The sequence below is a fragment of the Dipodomys merriami genome, unplaced genomic scaffold (assembly GCF_024711535.1).
Source record: "Dipodomys merriami isolate MVZ:Mamm:240054 unplaced genomic scaffold, mDipMer1.0.p SCAF_286, whole genome shotgun sequence".
NCBI lineage: Eukaryota > Metazoa > Chordata > Mammalia > Rodentia > Heteromyidae > Dipodomys > Dipodomys merriami.
In genome coordinates this window covers 404370-426255 of record NW_027204337.1, presented here as the reverse complement: position 1 = coordinate 426255, position 21886 = coordinate 404370, and the positions used below count along the sequence as shown (strand labels likewise).

The following is a 21886-nucleotide window of genomic DNA, read 5'->3' as shown; positions in this document are numbered from 1 at the left end:
TTGGTGTTGTGGCTGTCCTGAAACAGTGGTAAAGTGCTTACTTAACCTGCATGAAGCCCTGGTTCAAGTCCTCAGTACCACATACATAGAAAAAGCCAAATGTGAAATTGTGGCTCCAGGAGTAGGGTGCTAGTTTTGAGCAAAACTTTAGGGACAGTGTCCAGGCACTGAGTTCAAGCCCCAAGGCTGGGACATAAAAGAAAAGAAATGCAAGCTAGGTGCTGGTACCTCATGTCTTTAATCCTAGCTCTTCAAAAGGCTGAAACCTGAGGATTGCATCCAAAGTCAGCCAGGGCAGCTATGTCTGTGTGACACTTATCTCCAATAAAAACCAGAAAACCAGAATTGGTGCTTTAGCTCACAATGTAGAGCACTTGACTTGAGCTGAGGGACTAAGGGATGGTTCCTAGGCTCACAGTTTAAGTGGCATGACCCAAAACAAAACAAAACAAAAGGAAAAAGGAATAAAGAAATTCATCACAAATGTATGCTTGAACAATGAAAACCATATTTCAGGGATGGGAAGATGGTTCAATGGTAGAGTGCTTTCCTTGCATGCATGAGGCCCTGTGTTCCATTCTTCAGCACCACATAAGCAGAATAAGCCAGAAGTGGCACTGTGGCTTAAGTGGTAGAGCACTAGCCTTGAGCTGAAGAGCCGAGGAACAGTACCTAGGCACAGACTTCAGGCCCCATGACTAACAGAAAGAGAAAAGAAAAGAAAAGAAAAGAAAACTACATTTCATAGGTACTCTTGGAAGCACCCCAGTTTTATCTCTTTGTCTCACAGGAATTTAGTTTTAGGGAGGAATTTTTTTTTTTTTTTTGGTTGTGGGGCTTGAACTCTGGGCCTGAGCACTTGTCCCTCAGCTCTTCAGCTCAAGGCGAGCGTTCTACCACTTGAGCCACAGTGCCACTTCCCAGCAATTTAGTTTTAAAGAATGAAATTACTTTTTGTTTATATTGTTAGAGGTGCTTTTAAGTTGAAGTCTATACATTCAAATATGCTCTTTGATTCCCATTTTCATGAGGAATAGTTCTGGTCCACAATAGAGACATGGAGAACCCATACACTAAAATCAAACGTGAAAGTTTCCAATCCAGTCTTTCCCAATTATTTTTTATGGAAGGGATTACAAAAAATCACAATAAACATGTAAGAGACAAGGGTAGGTTCTTTGATAAGAGAGATGGAGACTGTTGTAGACCCTGGGGTGCCTGCCAGGAGAAGACAAAATGTGAGCAAAAGCTTCAGGGCCATTGACTCCCACCCTCAGGGCTGCAAGTCCTTGCCCTTTATTGGTTTGAGGAAGTGTGTGTTCTAGGTTTTGGCCTGGGGCTTTAACTGACAGGAGGCTTGGGTGGAAAAGATGTATTGAAATAGAATGAGGAAAGATGTGTGCTGTTTGCACTTTTGGGCACAGTGGGTCTAGACCAATATTACTCAAGCATTTGAGAAATATAGCAGAACTGTGTCATCAGCCATCTCTCTGTCTCCTTAATTATCATCCCATTGGCTCTCAGAGCCTTGCTTGTGCTCTGATGTCATTGTGGCAGGAGACAAATGACTTATTGCACATTTTAATGGATAAGGTCTGAGAAGACAAGTCTGAGATCCCTTAGATATGTAGCCTAAAGCTACTGAGAGGAACTGTTAAGATCAGAGAAGAGGTAAGAATTCTAAAGAAATTTTCACATGCAAATTGAAAAGACAAAAGCAGACTGGTTTGCAAGTGATTAAGCTTCACATCAACATAGCCTAGCCTAAACTTCACTCTTCTATATCTCCTGCATTCATCCCTGACCCCCCTAACCACTATCTCTTTGAAGGTAAATGGAGGTGATGTGCCAGGTTCATAAGAATCGCTGTGTGGGAACTTTTCACTAGTTACCTGAAGAAATTTATAAAGGAAATGCAAATAGAGCACAGCAAATGGTCACAGACAGTGCGGGGGTTGTGAGGTCAAGCCACAGGACCAACAACATAACAAAACATAAAATCCTTAAATGAAATGCAAAATTCAGGAAAATAATAAAATCTCATTTGATTTAATATATAGAATTGGGGAGTTTCTGGAAAATTAATTGTTAGATTTTGTGAAATCCAAATCACCAGAAGTATTATGCTGTACATTTACCTAACAAGCTCACTATTTTATGCCAGTATATACATTACAGCAATGGGAAATGACCCAGGTATAAGTTTAGTGGCTGTGAATACCTTTGTAAAGTAAGAGGGGATGTATTAAAAAATTTAAGACAAAACAGAGATATAATTTACATTCAGCAGAAGGCAGGCATTGAATAAACACAAAGGTATAAGCAACGCCGTCTCATAACCTCAAGTTCATTATTAGAACTAAGACCCAAAAAGCCAGTGTAGCCAATTCTCCCCATATATATCCATTTTCTGGGTGGTCTTATGTATTTCAAGAGGAAACAGTGGTTTTCAAGAAGAAACTGAGCTTAACTCCCACAGAAGGCAGAGAAAAGTCCCAATGCACACAAGCCACTTGTTCCCAGGTATGTAGCAGGGTGGCACCGAGCATTGTGGGAATTGTAGTCTCCATGGAGGATATTTTCTTTGAAAGTCCTGGTTTGTTTTTGTCTTTTGGAGGGGGGAGGTGGGACAGGAGATGCTTTTGCGCAAGCGTCTCCCCGCCCACCATAGGCGTGTTAAGTTTGCCTCTTCTGGATTCTTTTATTTGTCTTGCTGCTGGAAGTGCCCTGAAGTACAGTTTGTCCTTCCATAGGTGTTAGCCAGGAGGCCGAGGCCCAGCTCTGTGCAGTGGAGCTTGGGTGCTGTAACTTGAAAGAATCTCAGGCTTTGGAACTGATGTCAGGTAGGAACTGTGCGATTGCTGCCGTAGTCTCCCCTCCATGGGTTTCTGTTTCTTTTTCTGTTTCTGTTTGTTTGGTGGGGCGTGAACTCTGGGCCTGCAAGCAGCATTCCTGAGCTCCTCAGCTCAGAGGGAGAGCTTTATACTTGAGCCAAAGTGCCTACTTCCCTCTCCACGCTTTTCTCCAGTCTGGGGTTGATAATTTGCTTGAGGTTCAGGAGTTTGTGCTGCCATTAGCCTCTGGGCCTTCAGATGCAAGAACCTGGTTCCCAAATGTCTGAGAGCAAGCTGGGTGATTGTCCAGACTAGGAGAGCCCAAGAGCTGTGCATTTGTACTCCAAGACCAAGGGATTCTTCTATTAACTCATGTGACTTTATTTGCTTTGCCCAGGTGGAGGAGTAGTACAGGAGAATTCTAGTGAAATTGTGAGGTGTGTGCCTGCCTGAGTCCTCTTACACTGCAGTTGTATTTGTGGCTTCTGTGTTGTTTATCTTAGAGTGTTTTAATCTATTTGGCTTGATTTTTTATTTTCCTGGCTTGAGTTCCCAAGCATTTGTACACGATCCTGTTTCTAGAGACAGTTGTACATGGGATATTGGAGTAGTGAGTACTGGGCTTGTATGTTTAGGAATGAAGCCTAGCAATGTTTGAAGCAGAACACCCTATGAATAGGAATCTCCATCCTAAATGACAGACCTTGTCAATTCTGGGTAGCCATATAGAGCAGAAGCAGAAAAGCACAGGAAGGGGAAGATGTTGCTAGCTTCCCTTGCCTTATGCAAAAATTGTTGCCACTTCCCTGAGTCCCAGATTCACCTGGTATTCTTTCCTACACCACTCTCAATTACTTTTTGCTGTTGAAACATTTAAACTAATTTCTTGGAGTTGTGATGTGATGGATTGAGGAATAAACCAGAGCGTAGTTATCACAGGTTACCTGAGGCAGTGGTTTGGGATGATTGGGCAATTATTTTGACTGAAAGTATTAATTTATGTACAAATCCCTACTCTTCTTGCTAATTTATGCAGCCTATTTCTGCCGCGGACCGGGTTCTGTCGGGACGAGGGAATGCTGGAGACCTATAGCAACCTAATGTCCTTGGGTGAGCAAAGGTCACTTTTATTTGGAAGATCAAGTGCTTTTATTTTAGTAGACATTTGACTGTTTATGCTATCTATGTATAAGATTCCAGTCCATTCCCAGGTAAAAAACTTCTAGTATAAAAGCCAGCCAAATTCAGGTTGGGGAGCTTGATGTTGTTTGCCTTTCACACTACTGCTTGAGACACAACTCCATTTTGGATTTTATTTTGGGATATATTCTTAATTTGGATGCCCAGGATGGTTTCAAGCCTGCCTCTTCTGATCATACCTCCTAAATGTAGGGTTACATGTGTAAGCCTTTGGACCATTACATTTTGTTGAAAAAAAAAAAGGATTCCAGTCCATGAGAAGTGTCATTTCTTTCTAAGGGAAACTTCAACTTCATTATATGTAACTCAAGAGCTAATTTTATTCTCATTTTTTAAGAAGGCAAATTAGTAGTTGGACAAAAGTTCTAAACTATGATCCACTAACAGGAAACTGACTTCCCAGACTTGGGGTGATTATTATAGGTGGATCTACAGTCTAGATAGAATATACATTACTACTGTCAGTATTATCTGGAAGTCAGTAGTTGAAAGTGTGAAAGTGTGTATTTGTAAGTCAAACCTGACATAGGTTGCATTGCTTCAAGCTTGGAATCCTAGATACTCTGTAGGCTGAAATCTGAAGATTTTGGTTTGAAGCCAGCAACTGTAGAAAAATGAACATGATACTCTTATCTCCAATTAACCATTCAAAAACTAGAAATGTAGCCAAGACACAAACTAGTAGAATGCTAGATTTGAGCAAAAGAGCTGAGTTCAAGCCACACATTGGCAAAATAAACCCAAAGCTGGGGGAAAGTACACCATGGAGCTGTTAAGAATTGAGAAACCATGGGCTGGGAAGGTGGCTCAGTGGTTCACCCCGTGATTGCATGCTTGTGGCACTGTGTTCGATTCCTCAGCACCAAAAAAGGAGAAAAAAAAAGACAGAATTGGTGTTGTGGCTCAAGTGATAGAGTGCTAGCCTTGAGCTTAGGAGGTGTGATACAGCTCCCAGGCTCAGAGTTCAGGCCCCAAAACCGATCGCACCAACAAAAAATAAAACAATTGAGAAAGCAGATTTAGGAGCAACCCAGTGAACAGGATATCTGCAACATTACATTAATGATGACCCAGCAAGAGCAATAGTTCTACACTATTTCTTATTCACAGGGCACTGTGTTCCTAAACCTATATTGATTGTGAAGCTGGAGCAAGGTGCAGAACCATGGATGAGAGAAGGCTCAGAAGAGAATTTCACATGTGAGTTAAAGCATCTTGAATAGTGATGTTGGGTCCAGAGCCCAGTGGGTCTGTTTATCTTGAACTGTACAGAGCAATAGTATTCCTAGTGCCCTGAGTCATGTATGGAAGAAAACTAGGTGATCCTTTGTCTCAAGGAATTGTCAATCCAGAATTCTTTTGGAGATAAACTGAATTTGATGTTCCAGTGCAGGAAATGTTAGCAATTCTCTCTATCTGTAGAGAAGTTATTCATAAAGTGAAGAAGACAATAAGAAATGTAGTAAGGAAATCTCATTTTATTTTAAACTAGTATTTTGCAGGTAGGAGGAAAATAGGAGCAGGGCAATTTCTTATCAGTGGTGCTGGGCATAGAGGGAGATTCAGAATGGAAGCATTAAGAGTACGGAGATGAATAATTTGAGTAAATATTTCCTTGAGAAAAATATAAAAATCTGAAATACAGAAAAACATTATTTTCCATTGTAAAATGTCAGTACTACTTTCTTAATTACTACATTGCAGAGAAAAGTATATAGTCTGCATAAAGCAATGCTTTGATATTTGAAAATCTAGTAACAGAATTTGAGGAAATATCGTTATAGTAAGGAATTTGTGGGTCTCATTTATGTTTTTGTCTATTTTTCTATTATTCATTTTAGATGCCCCAGAAATGGAGGATGTGATTACCACCTGCCAGGAAAGTCACAAGAAGTATCTCTCTGAAGTAGCAATCCTGAATAGTAACTAAGGGGAGGGAAAAGTGAGACTTATAAGAAGTTTTCATTTGAGTTCCATACAGAAGTCAGAACTGATTAAGAATAATGCGAACTCCTTAGGGATAAGGATAGAAAAGGTCACTGGCTGTCAGAGCATGGGTATTTTCAGCGAACACGGTAAGATGTGTGCTGCATATAGTGCTCATGTGTCTTCTGTAGTTGACAAATGTAAACAGTGTGAAAAGTCTTTCACTAAGAAGACATATCCTATTGTCCCTCAGAGAACACACACAGGAGAGAAACCTTATGAATGTAACAAGTGTGGAAAGTCTTTCACCCAGAAATCAAAGCTTACTCTCCATCAGAGAACACATACTAGAGAGAAATCTTATGAATGTAATATTTGTGGAAAGTCTTTCATCCATAAATCAAAGCTTACTGTTCACCAGAGAACACACACAAAAGAGAAACCTTTTGAATGTAACATTTGTGGAAAGTCTTTCTCCTGGAAGGAATAGGTTACTAGACACCAGAGAACACACACAGGAGAGAAACCTTATGAATGTAACAAGTGTGGAAAGTCTTTCACCTGGAAGACACACCTTACTCGCCACCAGAGAACACACACAAAAGAGAAACCTTTTGAATGTAACATTTGTGGAAAGTCTTTCTCCTGGACAGCATATCTTATTGTGCACCAGAGAACGCACACAGGAGAGAAACCTTATGAATGTAACAACTGTGGAAAGTCTTTCACCAAGAAATCAAACCTTAGTCACCACCAGAGAACACATACTAGAGACAAACCTTAGGAATGTAACGTGTGTCGAAAGTCTTTCACCGAGAAATCAAACCTTTATCGCCACCAGAGAACACACACAAAAGAGAAACCTTTTGAATGTTACATTTGTGGAAAGTCTTTCTCCTGCAAGGCATACCTTACTTTGCACCAGAGAACACAAGACAGGAGAGAAACCTTATGAATGTAAGATGTGTGGGAAATCTTTCATCAAGAAATCAAATCTTAATGTCCACCATAGAACACATACTAGAGAGAAACCTTATGAAAGTAACTTGTGTAGAAAGTCTTTCACCCATAAAAGAAACCTTACTGTGAACCAGAAAACACACACATTAGAGAGACCTTATGAATTTAACATGTATGGAAAGACCTTCTTTTGGAAGTCAAGCATCAATGTCCATCAGATAATACACACAGGAAAGAAACCTTATGAATGTCATATTTGTGGAAAGATTTTCAGCCAGAAGCTACAACGTTCTATCCACCAGAGAGCACACACAGGAGAGAAATTTTATTATTATTATTTTTTTTTTTTTGGGTCCGGTCGTGGGGCCTGAACTCTGGGCCTGGGTGCTGTCCCTCAGCTCTTCAGCTCAAGGCTAGCACTCTACCACTTGAGCCATAGCACCACTTCCGGCTTTTTTCGTATGTGGTGCTGAGGAATTGAACCCAGGGCCTCGAGCATGCAAGGCAAGTGCTCTACCACTGAGCCACCTTCCCAGCCCCAGGAGAGAAATTTTATGATTGTAACCTATGTGGAAAGACTTTCATCCAGAACGTACACCTTTCTGTCCATCAGAAAAAAAAACCCACCAGAGAGAAATGTTATGTATGTAGCAGACATGGAAATTCTTTCACCTGGAAGGCAAACCTTAACATCCATCAGAGAACACAAGGAGAGAAACCTTATGAGTGCGACCAATGTGGAAAAACCTGGAGGTCACAGCTTAACACACATAAGTTGCTTCACACAAATGAAATAACTTAGGATTGTACCAAATGGGGAAAGTCTTTGATCTGTAAGAAAATTGAAATTGCACTACAGAACCAATACAGGATAGAGACCTTATGATATAGCAGATGTGGAGTCCTCGAACTACAAGACACAGCTCAGGGTTCATCACAGAACACATAAAACACACACACACACACACACACCCTCACACACAAAGAGGAGAAAAATCGTATGTAGAAAAAATGGAAAGGTTTTCTAGAGAAAGTCATAACAGTAGTAAAGTCCTTCTTGGAGGGGTAACAATGCTCAATAGAAAATGTATTAATGACCTAACTCATATAATGGTATAACCAATCTATACTGTATCTTTACGAAAAAATATATATTTAAAAAATATGATGGATTAATAAAGACTAGAAACTCTGCATTTTGTCTTGGGGGAGAACCCCAAAGTGTTTTCATTGCTTGCACTTTTGTTTAATTAATCACTGGTGATGAAAAACTTGTGATTGATTCACTCTTAGCCCATTTAGTTGTTCTGCTGAGTGAGCTATAATAAAACACCAGTTACCTATAATAAAACACCCATGTTATCTCATAGAAGGCCAAAGTAGATATAATATTAGGGGAAATAATCAAGCACACAAAGATATTGATCAATCTCTCACAAAAATTGAAGTTAACAAAAAAATAAAACCATCTGCCACTTGAGCTACAGCATCACTTCTAGACCCTGAGAGGAAGGAAGGAAGGAGTAGGGAAGTGAGAGAAGGAAAGAGGAAGGGAAGGAATGAGGAAGAAGGAAGAGATAATCTATTCAAAAGAAGAATGTTTAATTATTGGTGAATGTGAGAATTATTGTTTCAGAGGTGGAGCTCAAGAAATATGGCTTTTACAAAAAGAAAATTTTTGAATGTTTACAAAATGATATAGAGGATGTAACATTTTATAAATTGATTTACTAATTCAATAATATTAAGTAAGGAGGTCAGGTGTGGCTGGTGCCCTATTGGCCACATGGTAGATGGTGGGGTCTGGCATCTTGTTTTCATGCAGGGGGAAGGAAATGACCCATCCATCACTTACCACCCACCTGATGGGTGTGGCTGGATCCCTGCAAGCAGGCATGGGCATTTGGCTGATATATTACTCAAACTGATAGCCTGGGACTGGGAATTTCCTGTAGACCTGCCTCCTGCTTAGGCCCTATTTAGGCTGGCCCAGCAGTGGCACCAGATGCCATGCCACATGTCTCTGTAATCATGTCCTGTGTGCTGTCTCCTGGCTTGTCTCTGGTCATCATAGTGTCCCAATTCAGCACTCTCTTGGTGCTGAGTGGTTTCTTGGTGTTGTTTTTATTCCCCTCCCTCCCTTTCTGTCCTGTTTCCAAGCTGTCTAAATGTATTTGTGGAGTGCAAGTCTTTGCTACAACAGGCTGCTTGCAGACTGCTAGCTGTGTAATAGACTCCAGTATTCCATCTAAAATAATGTGGCTTCCAACAAATATACTGTTTTCTTTTACAGAAACACAAAGTTTGACCTAACATTAGAATTTCTAGAGCCAAGATAGATGCCACTGTATAGTTATGTAATTAAAGATATCCTGGAAGCATTTAGAAAAAAATGTTTGTTACATCAGAAAGTGCTTAATTAATAACCCAAGTCCAAGTCTCCAGATCCTATATAAGCCAATCATTCTAGATATGTCCAGAGCTTTTTGGTTACTTGAAGAGCTCTGCTTTCACACTTTCATGAAGGAATGTTTTTGTGCCAATATGACGTGTTGAACTCAGGAACTGAGTTGAAGCCAACTCTGGCTTCAAGATGAGATTCTCTCATCTTGGCCTCCATAAAAGCTTTTTCTTTTTGCTTATGTGGTGCTGGGGAATCCAACCCAGTTCCTCATGCATGCATGGCAAGTTCTCTAACACTGAGCCACCTTCGCAGGCATACCCTTCTGCTTATTTACAGAGGCCTAGTAAAAAAAATGGGATTGGGAGGCACCTGTGCTCTTGGCCTTCCTATTTGTACCACTCTCTCTCTCTCTCTCTCTCTCTCTCTCTCTCTCTCTCTCTCTCTCTCTCTCTCTCTCTCTCTCTCTCTCTCTCTCTCTCTCTCTCTCTCTCTCTCTCTCTCTTCTCTATCCATTTGGAAATCGCTCATTCTCCCATGTTTACAAACTGTATGCTTTCTGAGAAGGGATGGTTCACAGACTGGAATCCTACCTAGGCCTGTTATATACCTCAAATTATGAACCAACATACCACATTCATTAAAAGTATGCCTGATGATAACATATTTTATTAATGTTTTATATTATTTTTGTTATTATCATTTGGCCAACACTTTGCTTGAATTCAGAATTAAAGGGACTTAATGCTCACTGAATTGGTAAAGTACCCTTTGTTCTTTTAATTTCAGACCAGCAATTAAAAATGAGCAATTACACTCCCTCATGTGTGGAATCCTAACTACTCTGAAAGCTAAAATTAGATAGTTTTGTAGGCCATCCCATGCAAAAGCTCCATGGAAATGGTATCTTAGCCAATAAAAGCATGGCTCTGGGTATATGTGCCTATCTTTTTTGCTACTTGTGATATGTAATTATAAAATTAGTGTGTTGAAAGGCCCAGGCAGAGAAGCAAGACCCTAAGGTGAAAAATCAGTGATACAAAAAGGGCACCTGGCATAGAAGGTAAAGGAAGCCTCACAAATTTTTGCCCCTGAATTCAACCTGAGGACCAATAATAAGATATGTGTAACCAATACATTCTTCCAAATATTTAGTGGAAGAATTTGGGTGTGGTTTACCCAATGATAGGTAAACAGTCCTTTACCAAGTGATTGGAAAAGGACCTTTGCATATGGCTATATGATGTTATGAATTTTATATCCTGTTATGTGGACACCATGAGTCCTGTTTGGATCAAGTAATAGAGATCTCCTGATCTAACAGGGCACTGGGGCTTCACATCGGGATTCTTACTTGCTCAAGAGCATGAGGTTTAAAGATCACAATTGAAAGGCAAACTAGGTAGGAATTGCTGTAAAAGTGTTTTGGCCAATTATCACTAAATTTCCCACAAGTAGTGCTGTGAATGAAGTTGATAGACTGTCAACACTTTTGTTCTTTTATTACCAAAGCTCAGGGACAGGAGTAGAAAGAACTCCAAGGCCAGGGAAGATATTTTGTAAAATAGGTTTTAGGCCCTCATGCAAAAAAGTTACCATTCTTGTTTAAGCCTAAAGTCATCCATAGAGTATAGTCATTGTCCTCAATTGTGGTTGATATTGAAATGTCTTATAAGCCAGGGTAATGATAGATTGTATGAATATTTTGGTTTCTTTTGTCAAGTGAATCCACATACACAGACCTTTATGTTTCTGACTGGTTCATAAGTCCTTGTAGTGGTTCAGGATACTATGCAGGACAATGTGGTGCACATCTGTAAAGTGTGGAATGAGACCTTCAAAGAGAGATCTCAACATATAAAATGTGGCCAAATATTTCAGTATACTTGAAACAGCATCATAAGAAAAGAAGTATCAAGTAGTGATGGTTTAAGGTCCCAGAATACCAATATACTTGAACGAGAAGACTGTGATCTTGTGCTGTGTGCACATATATGTAGGAGAAAACCTCTTTTCAATCTGAGCTGTTCAGATGTGTTTAAGCATTTTTGTTGTTTTTCCCTTTCTGATTGCACTTTATTTCAAGGTCACTCCCAGGGGTGATTGACAAGATATCTAATTTCAGCTCATTCTAAAAGCTATGTCCTCAGAAGAGAAGTGGTGAACCATGACTTAGGTACATATTCACCCCAGACACAATCACTAAGAGTGGGTTAAGTTACATAAGTTTTCAGAATGTCAAGGGTCCTACCATATGGTTCATCCTGTAGCCCTTTTCAAAATTAGGCTTTAGAAGAGTTCTGCCTTTGTATGAAGATTTCAACTCTAAATTAGATTATTTTCAATAGCCATTCAGTGAATGTTACTGGATAAAGTATACAAATAAAGTCATATTTATTTTAGAGAAAATTCTGATATCATCAGCAGGGGCAGGTAATATGATTCAAAGTCAGGACCCTGAAGAGTCTGCTCTCCAGAGTTCTAAGTATTTAACCAAGAACCTCCAATTCCCAATCAATCTTGATCCCAATGAGAGAACAAGATGTTAGGTGAAACCTTGTTTCTTCCTCAGGTTAACCTGGAATGACTGGAGTGACTGGAAGGGGAAAGAAGCTGGGATACTGAGCACAGTGGGAACTGAATAAAGCTATCATAGGATTTTCACTAGACCCTCAGGGACCACCCAAGGACCCCTTGCATTATGTTGAGGACTTATATCTATATGTTTTTCCAGCTCTAGGTCATTTTTCCTCCCATAATTAGCTTAACATTAAGTGTACATTTTTTCTGTTCCCTCAATGAATTGAGAAGTTCTTTTAAAATTCTCTTTCATTTTTCTGGATCACTTACACCCTTGTATGAAGTCCCTATTGCAGAGGTCTCAGTACTTTGAGTAGATGAGTACCTGGAGCATCCACAGCCAACCATCTTTTGCCTTACTTTTATATGGGGTCTGAGCAAAACCAGCCAAAACTTTATATGTATATTTTAACTTAAATATTTGTTACCAAAAGTTTGATGTGGAGACTTCATCTGGTGTGGTGAAAGTTGGTTGGGCTCATGGTCTATGCCAGAACTCAAAATGGAAGGTACAGGAAAGAAAAGTTTGGTAAGGAACCAGCTGAGGAGAGGAGGGCAGTGCCAAAATCTTTATGCAACAGCAAACCATGCAAGTCCCATGGGACAGGAATGAGCAGCCCAGAGCAGGTATGTGCTACCCATCAGTCCACAACCAACACAGCATGGCACCTGCACCATGGGCCAAGGTGTGCAGGTGTTTCCTGCAGGGCTGACTGTTGACACAGAGACCTGTAAGAGAAGTCAGTGGCCTAATGTAATAGTCTTGTCCTAGGTAGATGATACAATTGCTTGTAGATAAGAAGATTTGGTAATAAAACAATTGTTAGATGACCTAGTAAAAATTCTTAAGCATGTGTGTGTATGTGTATGTCCTAAGAAGAAAACAAGTTGAAAAGTAGTTCAGAGAGAACTCAAATGACAAGTGTGGGACTTGAGTGTACAACAAGATATATCCATTACAATCACAACAAATAAGTGAAAAGGAAGGGTTTCCTTCACTAATTTTTACCTAATCTTACAAATCCCATTATGTTCAAAATAATAAGGGCAGAAATGTATGTGTTGATGCTTACTGTTGTACAACAGCTAGTTTATAAGTGACAGCAGAGGCATAAGGTCTGTTCTGTGTGTGGCCCCTGCACTCACTGGAAAGGAAGACAATACTGTTGAAAGTCATCTAAAGTGATTGGAAATAATATCTTTTACATTGCAAAGGAAGCATTGACTAATTTAAATGTGCAGACTTTTTGTTTTGCAGGTCCTTGGGCTTGATTCCAGGGCTCAGGTGCTGTCCCTGAGTTGCTTTTGCATAAGGGTAGCACTCTACCACTTGAGCCACAGCACCACTTCTGGCTTTTTCTATGTATGGGGACCTAAGGAATAGAACCCAGCTCCTCATTCATGGGATGCAAGCACTGTACCACTTAGCCAACTTCCCTGTCCTATAAGCCGACTTTTTTTATGTTAAAAGAAGAAAGAATAGGTTGGTATGTAGCATCCACCTTCCATGTGCAAGTCCCAAGGTTCAACCCCCAATGTGAAAGAAAGAAAGTTGAAAATGGAATGACATGAAGTATTCAGTTAGAAATAGAAAGAAAAAGAGGAACAAAGGCCACGAGTAAGTAATGAGGTTTTTATTTGTTTGGGATTGTTTCTTTTTCCTTTTAATTGTTGGCTGTGGGGTTTGTACTCAGGGAGGCCCTGGCATATTCCCTAAGCTTTTCACTAAAGGCTAGCATGCTACTACTTCCAGCCAGAATGTCACTTGTAGTTTTCTGCCATTTAATTGGTGATAAGTCACAATGAATTTTCTGCTGAAGTGTTGCTGAGAAATGGAACTCAGTGCCTCATGTATGCAAGGCAAGCACTCTACCACTGAGCCACCTTGCAGCCCCTGTACTAGCATTTTCATAGCAGTTTATTAGGCCTTACCTATTTGTTTGTTTCACAGATTCAACAAACCATAGAACCAAAATACTTGAAAAATATGCCACCTATAGTAAACATGCAGCCTTTGAACAAACTGGCATTATCCTAATAACAATGCAGTATAACAACTATTTAGTAGGATTTAAATTGTAGTAGGTATCAGAAGTGATTTACAGTGTATAGAAGATTGCCTGGAGATTATATAACAGGTGATATGCACTGTATAGTAGGCTGTGTGCAGGTTACATGAAAGCAAACTAAGAAAGAAGTATCAGATGAGACAAACATAATAAATAGCAAATTACATGAAAGCAAACTAAGAAAGAAGTATCAGATGAGACAAACATAATAAATAGCAAAGTAATTACTAAATGAAACCATGTTTATATTGTAATGTAAAAATAGTAAATATATCAGGTTCTGTCTGATTTGAACAGAAGAAAATACACTCATAAAACTCAATAAGCTTTTCAAGGAGATATACATTAATTATCAAGAAATCAAAATAAATCAATATAAGGATACCCTAAGCAAAAATCAATAATGAAAAATACAAATACTGATAATAAAAAATACAAATACTGATAATATGAGAGGAAATAAACATCAGCACAAATTGTATTACCACAGATACAGAGCATTGGTAACAACAGGTATATCATAAATCTGTATAATAAAAATTTTATGCTGAAAAGTAAAGTCTACAAAGACATGGTTAAAAGGCCAAAGAATGATAATTTCTTTAATCTATCATTATGATAGGAGAACTGGTACTCCACTTTTATTTTGTTGGCCCTGGGGCTTGAACTTGGGGCTTGGGCACTATCCCTCAGCTCTTGAGATCAAGGTGAGTACTCTACCCCCTCAGCCACAGCGACACCTCTGGTTTTCTAGTGCTTTATTGGAAACAAGTGTCTCATGGACTTCCTGCCCATGCTGGCTTTGAAGTGTGATCCTCATATCTCAGCCTTCTAAGTAGGTAAGATTACAGGCGGGACCCACTGGTGCCCGGCCTCTAATACTCCACTTAATGACTAAAAAACCAGACAAACAAGATGTGGAAAGCATTATCTTTACCTAAATGCTGTTTATAAAGCACTATGATGTTATACTTACCAAGACAGACACACTGAGAATAGATCTGAAGACAAATTGTCTACAAATCAGTATGAGAAAACAATCTATATTATAAACACAATAAAATTCAATAATATATTTTCTAATCTAGCAGTAAAATAGGTGGAAACTAGAATGGATCTGTATCAAATGTATGCTATTACTATATTATGTATAGAATATTAAAGGGAGCAACTGTCTTAAGTCAGTTGTAAAATCGTAACAATTGCTTTCAATTATGTAAGGTGAATTCACATGAATATCTTCTGGCGGGGGTGGCAGAGCCATAGAATTTGAGGGAAATAGGGTCATGAGAATATAGTATTCAACTCAAGCATAGAGACAGGAGGGAGGGATTGGGAGAGAGTGAAGGAATGGAAGATACTGTATGAAAAGAATTTATTAATCTCTATGCATCACCTCCATAATGCTGAGGTAAATAAAAAAAAAACAAGACCAGCACTTCTGGCTGAAGACTGTCATTTAACCTTAACTATTAAGGAGGAAAATGAGGTCTGGAAGCCAGCCTAGATAGACAACTCAAATTAAGCAGCTAATGAACAGGTTAGAGGTAAGGCTCAAGTGATAGTGCCAACAGTGAGTGAGGAAGCTGACTGTCTGTGAGACCTGGAGTTCAAACTCCAATAGCAGCTCTAGAAAGCTATGGTGGAGTCTGAGGTATGTGTATTACATGTGTTTCTAAATTAGAAAACTAATTGTTGTGAAAACTGGCAAGTCTTCATCTCAGACATAAAGAGAAAAGAAAATGAGTGGAGGAGGGAGAGAAGGGAAGCCAAAGGTCAGGAAAAAGATGGAAGAAGAGGAGACAAGAGAGTAGTGGAGAGAAAGAGGGAAAGGGAAAGGAGGAGGAGGAGAAGACACGAGAGGAAGAAATCCTTATGGCATTAGATTTGACATTAAATCTTAAATAAGACACCAAAAGTGACTCATGCAACAAAGAGACAAACAAACAAATGCCAGGCTCTGGTGGCTCACACCTGTAATCCTAACTACTCAGGAGAGTCAGATCTGAGGATCATGGTTCAAAGCCAGCCTGGGCAGGAAAACCTGTGAAATCTTATCTCCAATGAAACACCAGAAAGCCAGAAGTGGTGCAGTGGCCCAAGTGGTAGAGTGCTAGGCTTGAACTGATGGGCTGAGGCACAAGCTCAGACCCAGATTTCAAGCCCCATGACTGACAATAAATAAATTAATGAATAAGGGTTGGGAAGGTGGCTCAGTGGTAGAATGCTCGCCTCAAATTCATTAGGCCCTGGGTTCCATTACGCAGCACCACATAAGTAAAAAAAGTCGGAAGTGGGTGCTGTGGCTTAAGTGGTAGAGTGCTAGTCTTGAGCTGAATAGCTTAGGGATAGCACCCAGGCCCAGAGTTCAGGCCCCAGAACTGACCGAAAAAAGAAAACAAAACAAAGCCAAGAAAATAAATCATAAGTAAAAATTAAAAAATAAATACAAAATAAACAAACAAAAACAAACAAGATTAAGTGCACATAATCAAAATCTTGTATAATGAAAAGAACTATCAACGAAGAAGCAAAAGCATGGTAGGAGAAAATATTTGCATATGTCTATAAATAGATTCCTAACAAATCTGAATTAGAAAATATAAAGAAAATCCTACAAGTAACCCCGACACAACAAAATCTAATTTTAAAATAGGAAAACGATTGAAGAGACTTTTCTAAAATGAATATACACAAAAAGCTGATTAAAATATAAAAGTAGTATCAATGGTCATGAGAATAATCCAAATCAAAATTACAATAAAATAACTATTTTACACATGTTAGTATGGCTATAGTTTTAAACAAAACACCAAAAATCCTTCCAAACTCCAACAAAAGCTAGGAAAGTTGTGACAACAATGTGAACCTTGATGCATTTCTCTCAGGTATGTAAAAATATCAAAGATGGCACAAAGAGTCCTAAAAAGAACTAAATATACAATTACATAGAAATATGGTCCAGCACTTCTACACTTGTACGTACCTTAGAGAAAAACAGAGATTTCTATAAATACCATCAAAAATACAGCCTAAGTTTCAAGAAAGACAAATACCACAAAGCAGTCCTAGAGTATTTACAGAGACAATTGAAGTACTTATAACACACTCAGTCCTGTATAGCAATCAAAGTTATGTTTGACAACACTATTTCAGCAAATCCAGTAAAACTTCATTAGGATAGTCTAATGTTGTGTATGAGGATGTGATGTCTGACCAGTTTCTAGCCAACCTTTACCTTCCATGAGAAGTTACCTCCTAGGTGTCATTGAATCACATAACAAGTGGAATGACTTTGTCCTGACATTCAAAAATGAGAAACAAACTAAAGCAAACCTGCACTTAACTTAGAAGGCAAGTTTTGATAATCTGCTAAATCTCCAAGCCATCTTTAGCTTTTTTAGAAACATGTTTCTGAAGCTGAATCTTTTTTTTCTGTTCTTCAATCTTGGACACCCTCAGGTTCATAAAATGGAATGTCAAACACTGAGAAATACAAGAATCTCATCAGAGATCCTTCCATTCTTTCTTGCTGTTGACAATGAATAAAGATTCTGGAACCATGGCTAGGAGAGAAGACAAATGAGAGAGTCAGAAAAGAACCAGTGTGATTTTACCCTAGAAGTTCCTGCTCAGAACATGATAGGTGGGCTGGAAAAGCATAAAGCCTTCTTATGGGAGAAGAAACATTCCTGAATCAAGTAGAGCATTAAAGTATCCAGTAATGACAAATCCACAGAAGACTAAAGCCTTATGTGTTACTAAACACTATTAACAGAAAATACACCCCAAAATGTAGATCCATAAAATGCAAAGAAACACAACTTATATAGGTATGTGCTTTTGCTTATACTTGTTGGTTGATGACACAGGAAATTCTATTATCCAGCGTTCAGTTATTTTTCCCATTTACCCACAATAGTAATTGTTAATATAAAATACATGAACTTTGCAGTGACATTTACAAAAAGCGAAAATTTATTCTGTTTACTTCAGTGAGGTTGTTTTTGATAGGAAACACAATATGAATCTTTTAAAAGCAGTGTTTGCACATTAGTACTGGGTTTTTCTACATTATAAGAATATTTTCTTTCTTTGAAAAATTAAAGTGGAGCTGGGAAGGTGGCTCAGTGGTAAAGCACTTGTCTTGCACGCCTGAGCCCCTGGGTTAGATACCTCAGTACTACATAAGCAAAAAGAAAAAGCTGGAAGTGGTACTGTGTCTCAAGTAGTAGAGGGCTAGCTTTGAGCTGAAGAACTGAGGGACAGCACCCAGGCCCAGAGTTCAGGCACCACGACTAGACTGAAAAAAAGAAGAGAAAAACTTAAAGTTAATTTATTATAGCCTAAGTGTTCACATTCACAATACTTAAGATGAGGAGTGTTACAAATTTCAAAGTGGGATATTTTTGTGTGTTTTGGGATTTGCACTGTCCTCATCCACATTAGTGACTGAACAACCTGCCTTAAAATTGTCAAGTTTTCTATTTCATCTTATTTTATTAGAATATAATCTGAATTTAAAAGAGGACATTGTAACTGGGCCCTCATGTCTAATGGCTGTAATCTTAGCTTCTCAGAAGACTGAGATCTGAGGAAAGTTAGTATTATCCCCACCTTTGTTCCTCAGCTCCACCAAGACTTGAGCTCTTCCCAGACCTAGAGTTCCCTCCATACTGGTGACCACTCCCTCCCTCTATCCACACCTACCTGAGCTTGCACCTACCTAACTTCCTGCTCCCAGCTCCTGTTGCTACCTGAAGACAGACACATGCATGTGGCTCCCTCTCCTGGGAAATATGGTCCTTCTAGTAAACCTTATAATAATCTTTCTCCTGTGCCTGCTTGTGGTCCCCTGGGATGCACATGATGGATCCCTACAAGGATCACAAAATGAAGCCATTGGTAAAAGAATGTCTGAGAGACTTATCTCCAATAAAATAGACAAAGTAGCTGGAAGGGGAGGTGTGGCTTAAGTGGTACAACATTATCATTGAACCAAATAATTTCATGGTCATTTTCCAGACCTTGAGTTCAAGTATCAGGACAAGCACACACATATCAAGGTCATTGTATTGTATTCAAATTATATTTTAACAATTAAATTGGAATACATAGGAAGTCTCTCTCCTTTTTTGTTGGTTGTGGGGCCTGAACTCTGAGCCTGGGAACTGTTCCTCAGCTCCTAAACTCAAAGCTAGCACTCTAAGTGGCGCTGTAGCTCAAGTGGTTGAGCGCTCGCCTTGAGCTGAAGAGCTGAGGGACAGTGCCCAAGCCCAGAGTTCAAGCCCCACGACCGACCAAAAAAAAGAAAAAACAAAAAAACAAAACAAAACAAAAAAAGCTAGCACTCTACTACTTGAGCCACAGTGCACTGCCAGCTTTTCATGCTTCTGTGGTTCTGAGGAATCAAACTCAGGGTCTCGTTCATGCAAAGCAGGCACTCTACCACTGAACCACCTGCCCAGCCAGTCTCTCTCATTTTAAGTGATGTAAAATTGACTAATTATATTAATGGAGAAATTGTAATTTGTCAAGAAAGGACACAATAATTGGAGTATATCTGTGCCAGGCGCATTTTGAAAGTTTCAAACACCATAGTAAGTGCAGGGGGTGAAAAGAAGATCACTATGTTTATATAAGACATATTCAAGGAATGTTTACCATTCATTGGCTTCAAAGCACAAAAACCAAGTTGATAAAGCCACATGGGTGAGTACCAGAATCTCTAGGTTTAGTCTCTAGACTCTCCTTGTCTAGAGAACCAGAGGATTCTCAGCCAGTTTCTTGCACCTGCAGGAACAAGTGCTAATGGCAGCACAATTCCATTAGGCCAAAAAATATCATCAACCTCAGACTGGTGAAAGATGGTAAGGGCAGATTTTGGCTGGCGACTCAGATTGCTTCAAGTTACAGCTCCCAAGTTCCTCTGAAGAAGAGACACTGGGCTTCTTCCTCTTGGCTCTGGCGATAGAATGCAAAGCTGTACAAAGTAAAAACACCAACAGTGGCCAAGTAGGTTCAAGGGCCTTACCCCGGCAGCCCTCCATTCTTTCAAAGGATCTGTGCCTCAATAGAAACTACAATTCCCATAACACGATGCATTCAACTAGAGGAAGTGGGCTTGTTACAGGGTTTGGACTGGCACCAGACACTTGGTCCTAAGTGTGCATGGATGCATGGGGACCTTTCTCTCCCAACTCCGGGAACTAAGGTGAGTTTCTTCTTGAAAAATCAGTTTACCTCCTGAAACATTGTGAGATCAACCAAAACAAAGAAATGTATTAGGATCATTAGATAATTTGGCTTTTTAATTCTTAGTTTTATTAATGTAATTGAGGTTATGAGACTCCATGCTTATTGATTTTGTTTTTGTTCAAAAGTATGTTCTTCTGAATATAAATTAGGTCACTGTTTTGCCTTAAAAATTTGAATATCTCCCCTCTCTCTGTAAAAGGGTATTTGCAGCTGGGTGCCAGTAGCTCATGCCTGTAATCCTATGTACTAAGGATGCTGAGATCTGAGGATGCTGGTCCAAAGCCAACTCGGGCAAGAACATTCCTGAGCTTTCTCTCCAATTAACCACCAAAAATACAAAAGTGGTCTTGTGGTTCAGGTGGTGTAGAGCTCACCTTCAGCAGAACAGCTCACGGATACAGCTCAGGTCCAGAGTTCAAGCCACAAGATCGGGTATTTACATACACTGAGCTGATTGATTCTGGGATCATTTCCCCCTTCTCTAATATATATATATATATATGAATAAAATAGCAGAATTTTAAGGTAGACGTACTTTATAATCTTAGAATTAAATAGATTGGTCAAACTCTACCCATTATTTTTCCAGAAACTCCCAAATTCCCTCTATGAAATTTTAAGGAGTTTTTGGTTCTTTGCATATGAAATTTTCCTTTCCTTTAATATTTTTTCCCTCCTTTTGTCCTTGGTCCTGTGGCTTGAACTCAGAGCATGGGCACTGTCTGTGAGCATTTGCTGTGCTCTACTTGCCTTTCTTTTCTTAATTGCTTCAGGAAACTAGTGAAAAGTTTCCTCCCAGGGGTTTCTTAGAAAATGGTACTCCTCCTCCAAGACTCTTTCAAAAATGGTTGTCTAGGGTGATCAGGGTGAATGTGGGTGGAGATAGAGTACAGGGTAGGTCTATGTTCATGTGAAGCTTGATAACTTGATCCAAACCAGTCTGTTTTTAGTTTTCTGTTTTGCATATCCTGTTGTTTTGATTTTCTAATGGTTCTCTGATCCTAGAAGTTTCTGCCACCTGCGGGTCCTCAGACTTGTTTTCCCAACTGTATCCATTACACTGTGGAATAAACCTTTTGCTTCCCTCCCTCATATCAGACATCCCAAGCTTTTCTCTTAAGTATTTGTTGTGATTGTTGATGATCCTTTCCCCACATCATGATTGGGAAGGATTGTGTAGGAAATATTCATGGCTGATATTCAGTCCTCCAGTGCATGGGTTCTCCATGCCTCTTTTAGTGGACCTGAGCTATTCCTCATGAAAATGGAGATTATGAGGCACATTTGGATGTATAGATGTCAACTTTGGAGCACCTATAAAATATGAAGTAAAAATAATTCTTTCTTTCTGTAAAAGTTAAAAGTAAGTTTCTGAGAGGCAAGGAGATAAGGATCCAGTATAAATGGGTGCTTCCTAGACTAGCTGTGTCACATAGTTTTCATTGTTCAAGGGTACATTTTTCAAACATTCATTTCTAAGTATTATGTTCATTGTACTAGTAGAAATAGAATTTACTTCCTACATTATTTTTGAATTCTTCAGTGTTCACAGAGTAAGTCTCATTATTTGTTATACAAATATTATATCCTCTTCCTTCATTCATCTCAATGATTGACTGTTCCAGATGCTGAGGTAGAAGGTACAAGTATAGTATGGT

General features: G+C 39.2%; 1 long non-coding RNA gene across 1 annotated transcript; it reads left to right on the top strand.

Moving 5' to 3' along the window:
• Positions 1-2753: 2753 nt before the first annotated feature.
• On the top strand, positions 2754-5959 carry LOC138838643 (uncharacterized). The gene is made up of 4 exons (XR_011375692.1): positions 2754-2843; positions 3871-3944; positions 5145-5234; positions 5876-5959. It is a non-coding gene; the product is annotated as an uncharacterized lncRNA (long non-coding RNA).
• The last annotated feature ends 15927 nt before the right edge of the window (positions 5960-21886 follow it).